Source organism: Mustela lutreola, chromosome 3, assembly GCF_030435805.1.
Source record: "Mustela lutreola isolate mMusLut2 chromosome 3, mMusLut2.pri, whole genome shotgun sequence".
Classification (NCBI taxonomy): Eukaryota; Metazoa; Chordata; class Mammalia; order Carnivora; family Mustelidae; genus Mustela; species Mustela lutreola.
In genome coordinates, this window is record NC_081292.1 from 169,837,839 (window position 1) to 169,846,544 (window position 8,706).

General features: G+C 46.4%; 1 long non-coding RNA gene across 1 annotated transcript; it reads right to left on the reverse strand.

The window, feature by feature from the left end:
• Positions 1-1,210: 1,210 nt before the first annotated feature.
• Positions 1,211-3,707, reverse strand: LOC131828162 (uncharacterized). Its single transcript, XR_009352262.1, has 3 exons — positions 3,527-3,707; positions 3,252-3,389; positions 1,211-2,748 (listed from the first exon to the last, which is right to left on the reverse strand). It is a non-coding gene; the product is annotated as an uncharacterized LOC131828162 (long non-coding RNA).
• Positions 3,708-8,706: the final 4,999 nt, after the last annotated feature.

Below are 8,706 nucleotides of genomic sequence, written 5' to 3' on the forward strand. Positions count from 1 at the left end.
CACTGTACTAGACACGGGGATTAAACAAAGAATAAGGAAGACAGAACCCTGAGGCTTGGGGTAGAAAAGAAGCAGGAAAGTGCAATCATCACAACTTCTGCTAAATGGTAAGAGCTCTGGAAGAACGTTGAATAGGGAGATGAGGTCGTAAATGGCAGGGTGGATTCTTTGAGGAGTGGGGAGGAGTGCTGAGAGCTGTGCCAGGGCTCCAGTAGCAAGTGAGGACATGAGGAAGGGGAGGTAGGTGCATCTTCAGGCCTGTGAGCAACCCCCATGTGTGTGGGAAGCAAGGAAGAGCCTGGGGGAGAGTGGCTATAGCGAGCCTGAGTCAGACAGCCCCTCCCCATTCATCTCCTCAGTCCCTCATCAGAATCTGTTGTAGAATCATCCAACTGATGTCTCTGACTCAAACTTTCTCCACTGCACTCCATGGCCCATTGCTCTGCCAGTCTTTCTCTTAAACAGTAATTTTTAATGTTACTTTTCTCTTTGAAGCTTTTTTTTTTTTTTAGCAAGGTATAACTGACATAATATATTAAATAAGTTTCAGGTGTACAATTTGATATTTGTATATATTGTGATTTGAAATTTGTATGTATTGTGAAATGACTACCAAGAATCTAGTTAACACTGTCACCCCTCATAGCTACAAATTTTGCTCTATTGCTCCATATTGTCTTCATTTTGCCTCTCCAATGCAATGTTAAGGACCTTCAGTGCAGGTGACGTGTCTCAGATTTTCTCTGGACTCCCAATCTATCGATCCAGGTGTTAGTTTCTATTCAAAAATAAGCTTTTTGCAACCAAACAGAGTACAACCACACAGTAGAATCCCTTCAGCAATAAAAAAGAATGACACATGCTACAACTTGACCAACCTCGAGAACATGATGTTAATGAAATAAAAAGACAGAAAATAACTCTACAGATTATATTTTCCCCTTACAGGAAATGTCTGCAAAAGACAAATCTCCAGGGACCGAGGCAGACCAGTGGTTGCCCAGGGGAAGGGTGAACGTGTGAATTAACTGGGAGGGGTTAAGAGGAAGCTTTGTGAGGGCTGGAAATGTTTCTAAAACAGAATTGTGCTGGTAGCTCCATGATTCCATAAATCTAAGTGCTATTAAATTTGCACTCATGTATATGCAAAATATCAAATTTTTATGATATGTAAATTATAAATCAATAAAGCTATGCAAACATACACACATACATGCACACACATATTTACTTATTTAGCTATTGAATAAGCAGAAGTTGACATTGAATCTGAGGGGAAGAAATAGTAAGCCCTTGCAACCAGCTTTGCCAAAGGGAGGAAACGGTCTGATTCCAGGTGATGGAACAGACCAGTTTATAGGTGTAAAAACTCCCTGAAGGAAAATTAAGGCAATTAATCCATTATAGAGAATTAAAATGCCCCTTAGGAAGGGTGAGGACCATAATGCTTCGATTCTGTAATCATCCAACAAGCTTCAATCTGCCGTTCAGTGTTGGACTGACATCTAGCAGGAAGGCTGGTTCTTTCCTCAGGCAAATTCCATCAAGCACAATAGGTAAATTCATCCTCATCCTGATACAATAATTTCCTTGTGAATTTGGATTCGAAGAGCTAGTTTTCTTAAGGTTCACATATCTTTGTATTTGGGGTTTGAATTTTAAATACATTAATTAAATTTCCCATTCTGTCCCTTTGGAACAGATACCGTTGTCCCCAAGCAGATGAAAAATAGTGCAAAAGTGACACCAATGAACAGTCTGCTTAATTTTTCTTGCTTCCCCTTCGCACCCTCATGTCTGCGTACCAGGGAAGAGAAACAGAATTCAACACGAAGCATCCAAAGACCTTTCTTCTGAGCTCCTGGGACTTCGAGCCAAGTCCCAGTAATGAACTCAACACTGAAGATACTCAAATCCATGCAAGGGGCTCAATGGGAAGGAAAACGAGCAACAGGCAGAGACCCTGCTCTCCAGGAAGCTACCACAACTCAGTGTATTTCAAGAAAAGAGCATGAATTAATTCAAGGATTTCAAATCCATCTTCCCTGCAAGCTCTTAGGAGGTTTACCCAACACAGGGACAACCAGGATTCCACCATCTTGCTGTTGACTGTACAACTGTTCCTCATAAAAGCTGATAAGATGTGGCTACCCCATGGTTGGCATCATCTGTGGGAAGTGAGCAAGACATTGCAGCAGGTGCAGTTCAGCCCATCACGAGATCCCTGGTTTAGCTGTGAATATGAGTCCTGAAGTGACACAAAGGGGAAGGAAGCTAGAGCCATGGGGCTCAGGTCCCGTGAGATGGCTGGGTCACCCACGGGACGGCCACGTGGAGACACTTGTTGAGGAAGGGAAGGCTGTGAGCTGGAAGGCCATAGGGTGCCCAGGGGTTAGACAATGTGATGCACCAGCACATTCTGGCTGATGGCAGTGCCAGGAAGTAAACCAGCCAGCCTGCAGTATTATGGTAAAGCTGGACATCACACGGGAGATTTCAACCCATATGGGGAGAAAATACACTTGTTGTTTTGTTCACAACCCAAAAACAGCCTATGTAATTAAGAGATGAGTTTGTGGGGTTTTGTCCCAGAGTCAAAGAGCATAATAAATCAAATGGGAAGGAACCATGAGGCCAAATGTCTCCATGCTTGTCAGAGAGAGGTGTGCATGGTGATGAGACAGCGCTGTGGTCTTTCATCTCTCAATTCTGTTCAGATCTTCAGGAAGTAAGTCAACTAGAAAAAAACTTTTAAAAATATCGGTATATGCATTAGAAAGGCAAGTGTAAATCCTCCCAAGTACGATTTTTGTTCTTCCTATTTTAACAATCACACGTATTAACTATAAAACCAAATATAAAACTGGATTTTTTTTTTGCTTGTTTTTTTGAAATAAAAGTGAACATCAGGATATGAAGAAAGAATTCCAACACATTGCTCTTCCATTTCTCCACCCAACAGTGTACACCTCCCTCTTAGCCCAGCACTGGGGAAAAAAAAAAAGATATGAGGCCACCAGGTCCTCTTGGGGTATTGGAAGGGTCTGCAGAGGACCCTCCCCAAGGCTTAGAAATCACCCCCTCCTAACCTGGACTTCAATTTCCACCTGTTCTCCTTAGCAGTGACCCTGCCCCCCCTACCCCCATCAATGCTCTGTTTTTAAGAGTCAAACATCCCCATAACGTGCAAGCCTACAGAGGTTCAGGCTAAAGCCACATTCTGTGACACAGAAATGGTCATCTCTACTTACCCGACCTCCCGGTTGTGGTTGAGATAGATGTCAAGCCAACAAAATGATTTTGAATGTGAAACTCCTCCTCATTCTTTATTGCTACAGTGCTCCTTTCATTGATTTTAAGGTGCTTAAAGGGAGGTGCAGGAGCTCCTACTGGGATGCACAGACAAGGGGATGGGACTGTCACTGCAGCTGGACCATGTTCACAAGATGCAAAGGCCAGTGGGGTCCTCAGACATGAGGCCCCAACATGCTCTTACTACAACCCATTGATTAAATGGAGTTCTTACCTTTAGACTGAGGGCCCCAGGCTTTGCCCCACATTTCCATGGTGTGTTCCTTTGTCCTGTGCATCTGTTCAAGTCCTTACACACTAACCCAGCTGGGGCTGCTGAATAATACTTGCTTGACATGATCACTGCTGTGAAGCCAACGTTCAAAAAGGAAGAGCTAGGAATCCTGCGGGCACACATTTCTGAAATGCCATAGTGACAAAATTAGACATGTTTCTTCATTGCAAGACTTTACTCGGGAACCTTGTATTTGCTCACCTTTTTCAAATTCCCAGGGGAACTCTGCCAGGGCTCTTCCCAACTGTGCTTGGTGCCTCCCCCTTCTGCTTCGTGTGGGGTGTCAGATCTGCACCTTTGCTGTACTTTGGGAAGCCTGCTTTCCAGGAGTCTGCAAGTCAGATAATCAACAAAAAGCAAAGTCAAGAGGTACCTGGGTGGCTCGCTGGGTTAAGCCTCTGCCTTCGGCTCAGGTCATGATCTCAGGGTCCTGGGATTCGAGCCCTGCATTGGGCTCTCTGCTCAGCAGGGAGCCTGCTTCCTCCTCTCTCTCTGCCTGCCTCTCTGCCTACTTGTGATCTCTCGGTCAAATAAATAAAATCTTTAAAAAAAAAAAAAAAGCAATGTCAAATGCTTTGTGTGTCAGGTGGCAATCCACTCAAAAAAAATTTTTTTTTAATATTTTATTTATTTATTTGACTCAGAGAGAGAGAGAGAGAGAGAGAGAGAGCACAAGCAGGGGGAGCAGCAGGCAGAGAGAGAGGGAGAAGAAGACTCCCCGAGGAGCTCCCTGATGCGGGGCTCCATCCCAGGACCCTGGGATCATGTCCTAAGCTGAAGGCAGACGCTTAACCAACTGAGCCACCCAAACACCTCTCAAAAATATTATTAATGCCATATGCTTTGTATCGTCTCTGAAACCTGGTATCGACTCCCTACTTCAAGAACACTTGGATTCACAACAGCCACATTTCAGACGCTCACAAGTCACTTGGGGCCAGTGCACCGGGCGGGGCCAGATAACTGAGATAAGAAGGTCTGGTCTGGATCCTCAGGAGTGAGAACACAGAGGGCTTTGTGACCTTTTATTGAGGCATAGATTCTGGAGGCTCTTGTCCCCCACCCCCACCCCCCCTTCCTCATGAATCCTGTTCTACTACATTTCCTCTAGTGGCTGAGGGTGAAAATGTTTACCACTACTTGCCTCAAAGGAATTTCGGAAGAAAAAAAAAAAAGCTTCTGTTGAGCATTCTCAGCCCATCCGTCCATCAGAGGCGGCCACAGTAAAACCAGACCCAAGTGCTGTTTTTTGCTTTAGCTGGGACAGGAATATGTAATCTGCTTGGGCAACAGGTGCAAAGTTGGCTTCACAGATGCAGGCTGAGAAGGAAAACAAACACGGGAGAGAAAAGAAAGAGTGTGGAACTCTGAATCAGACTTATCTTCAGGACGAACTGAGTTGTCTGAGGGGAGAAGCTGTCCACCTTTATTTTTAACAAAGAAAGTTCAATTGTTAATCATCTTGTGAAACGTGAAAACCAATCTGGTAAACTATGACACTTTTTAAAGAACATTTTAGAGAAATGTTCCTTTTCTCTAAAAGGAAAATATCTAAAGAAAAACAAACAAACAAACAAACAAAACAAAAACAAAAACAAAAACAAAAAAACCCAGCCTCATTATCAGCTCTCAATAGAGGATTAACAGGCACTGAGCAGAGAAGCTTCCGGAAGGAAGGCCGGCATTCCAGAGAAGCTCATCAGGTTTTTGAAAGGAAGAATTCATCCCCACTGAATTCCCACTCTCTTGTCTATAAAATAGGAAAGATTACACACACAGATCTGATGGCTTGGGTCTGGATTTTCAAAGAGATAGTTAAAAGGGCTGGAGTTTGGGGTGCCTGGAACGGGGAGTGGTGGGGAGAAGAGGGTGGGGGCAGGGATGGGGGTGGTTTTGGTTAGTTGTAGGTGAAGTCACCTTGTCTTACACCGTTCTTTCCCTTGCAGCAGCCTGAAGACTGGGGTCCATGACTCTTTCCTGTAGGGTTTTCTGTCACCCTCAACTCAGCAGGTAGGAGGGGACTAGGATATCCTAGCCTTAGCAAAATCAAACATCCAAGCTATCACTTAAATATTCTGCTGCAGAAGACTTTTCAGCCACCAAATGACTAGGATTAAGGAAAAAGGATCCCCACGGCCCTATAAAACCCATCATGAAAATGCTGTTTCTTAAAAAGACTGGAAAAGTCCTTAGGCCATCCAGTCGGAAGGGGGTGGGGGTGATGTTGCCTTCAGCATTGCTTTACCGACACTCAGGGATGAAAGTTATTGTGGGTCATCCCTTTCTCTGGTTGTGGGCTTTGTTGGGATAATGGGTTAAAAAAAAAAAAAGAAAAAGAAAAAGAAATCCACCCTGCTGTGGGACCTAGCCTACGCATCTGATGAGCCTGGGTATGAGTTTCCCAGGGCTGCCATGATAAATCACCACAAATTGGGTGTCTTAAAACAACAGAAATTATTCTCTCACAGTTCTGGAGGCCAGAAATCCAAAATCAAGGTGTGGGCAGGCGTGGTTCCTTCCAGATTCTCCGAGGAAGCATCTGGAAGCATCCAGGCGGTTCCCAGCTTCTGGGGGATGCCAGCAATCCTTGGTGCCCCATGGCTTATAGACCCATCACTGCAATCTTGTCTGTATGCCCGGTGTCCTCACAGGGCCTTCTTATAAGGACACAAGGCATTGGGTTTTGGGCCCGTCCTAAATCCAGGACAACCTTCCTTAAGGAATTACATCCACAAAGACCCTCCCTCCCCCAAATAAGGTCACATTCTGAGGTTCCCAGGTAGATAGGCCTTTTGGAGGGAGCACGATTCAGCCCCATCCGTCATAATTCTCCTACAAGATGGAACTTTCCTAAGCTTCTAATTGCTGCTTTTTTTTTTTTTTAATCACTGCAGATATTGTCACTTTGACAAGAAAAAGGCTTTGCTAAACTCGCTGCATTGAATACATACTGCCCATGGCTCTCAGATGAACTTGGGAATGAATGGGAGGCTAACTGTTCTGTACTGTGTCTGTCGTACAAGCATTGAGCGAGGGCCTGGGAGATGGGGAACGAAGAGAGAGCCAACCTCTGCTTGTTCTCCGAGGGAGGAAGAGGAGGAGGAGAGCAGCCTGGGCCAGGCAGGCCTGTGCTCAGAGGTCCTACGAGGCAGGAGAGGACATGGACACCAGAAGGCTTCTCAGAGACAGGACCCGGATCACACCACCCTGGAACCACCCCCATCCCCACCCCCAGGGGCACGAGACTGACAATTAGGACATGGCCTTCTAACGAGGATAGGTTCTGCGGCACAGGGCTTCTGTTTTGGTGAGGGCACACAAGCACGAACACGGAGAGGAATCTGCTAAAACAGAGTACAGACTCAAAGCCACTAAGTGTGCCCCTCCACCTCCCCCCAGGGGAAGGCCAGGCTGCTCCCTCATCCCTCAACTTCAGTCTGAAGACTGTCAGATGTTCGCTGGTTCAAGCCACTCGTGCCCATTGCCTGGCTTTGCAGCTTCATGGAGCCTGCTGGAAGCTTCAGGACCTGGTAACTGAATACGAAAAGGAAGGGGTAAAAGGCATAAGAACATGGAGGAGCCTCCTCCCCCAGCTCCACCCCCCTTCGAGGGGGCATTAAGGAACTAGAACTCAGAGCTCAGAGCAATGGCCTTGCTGGCAATCAATTTCTGTCATTGGCCACATTCGGGCAAGCTCTGCGCCTCTGCCCCCACAGTCTGGCCTGGACCCCCAGCTTTCTGTGGAAAACCCCTCCTTGGAAGCTGCCACATCAGCAGTCACAAAGCAAGGAAGTCAGTTGGAGCCCTCTGCACATGGTTGCCTGAGGTCTTATTTCCTTTTTATTCCCTTCTAGGGCTTGCCTCAAATTTATATCTCCTGTAGAGCACACTTCTTTTTTTAACCCTCCGGCTAACATGGAAAGAATTTGTTTAGTTTGGTTTGCTGTGGTGCGGCAGCATAAGCCATTGGTGGGGTGATTCATAAACCCCAGGCTGCTGACTGGCTCGGGGAGGGAACTCGCTGTCAAGTTCTAACTAGAAGAAATAGGTTTGGGGCTGATACAGCAGAATATACACACTCAGTATCAGCCCTTCATGGTGAGGCTTGCTTTTCTGAAATGGTGCATGTTCTGTTTGCTAACAAGAGGCAGAGATAGAAAAACCAGGAGGCAGGCACAAGGAAAGAGCTCGATTACAGGTCAGGCTGGATCTAGAGGCACCTCCCCAACCATCTTCGAGTGCGTGCATGGAAGCCCTGAGTCCCTGAGTCGGCAGAAAAGCGTCAGGCCCGTGGTAAGGTCCCGAACGCATGACTCGGGCGATGCTCAGAGGTCCTGAAGCATGAGGTTTTCTTCCACAGTTTGAGGAGAACTGGGCTTTAGAAATTCCATTAAATCTTAGCTCTCTGTTCCCCTTGACTCAGAGTTCAGTGTTAAACAGGTCTTATTTGCACTTCTAAAAAGGAGCCAGGTTGAGACAATGGAAAAAGGTCGGATGTGGTAGGAATCCTGGGATTTCTTCAGCCAGTCACTATATCACCTTAGATGAGGGGCTTAGCCAGGCCATCCCGGGCTTTCAGAGGGACTGAGGGGCACCTAAAGGTCTTCACGTAGTGCTTGATATGCAAAACATGCCTGGTTTGTGGGAGCTTTATCCATCTTGTATCACCTGCTGACAGCTCATCAGTGGAAGCTTCTGCCCAGAGGCTAGCCTTGTTCTTCTAAGCACCATCGATTCTTAGCACTCTACACAGCTGGAACCCGAGTTGCTTTCCTACAGATGTTAGTAGCCAGAGGGAATTCGCCTCCCTGGGGACCCAAGAACCCTGCCTGAGACAATCACTTTTTCTATGTCTTTGCTGTGGAACAAATTATCGTGGCTCCAAAACGGAGATTTATTTATTCTCTCACCCTTCTGAAGGCCAGAAGTCCAAAGCCAGTCTCACTGGGTCAACATCGAGGTGTCGGCAGGACCACGCACCCTCCCGAAGCTCAAGGGGAGAATGGCTTCCTTGCATCCTTCAGCTTCTGGTGGTTGCTGGCCTTTCTGAGCCCGTGGCTACATCACTCTCATCTCTTTCTCTGTGGTCATGTGGCTTTCTCCACGCCAGTGAGTCAAAT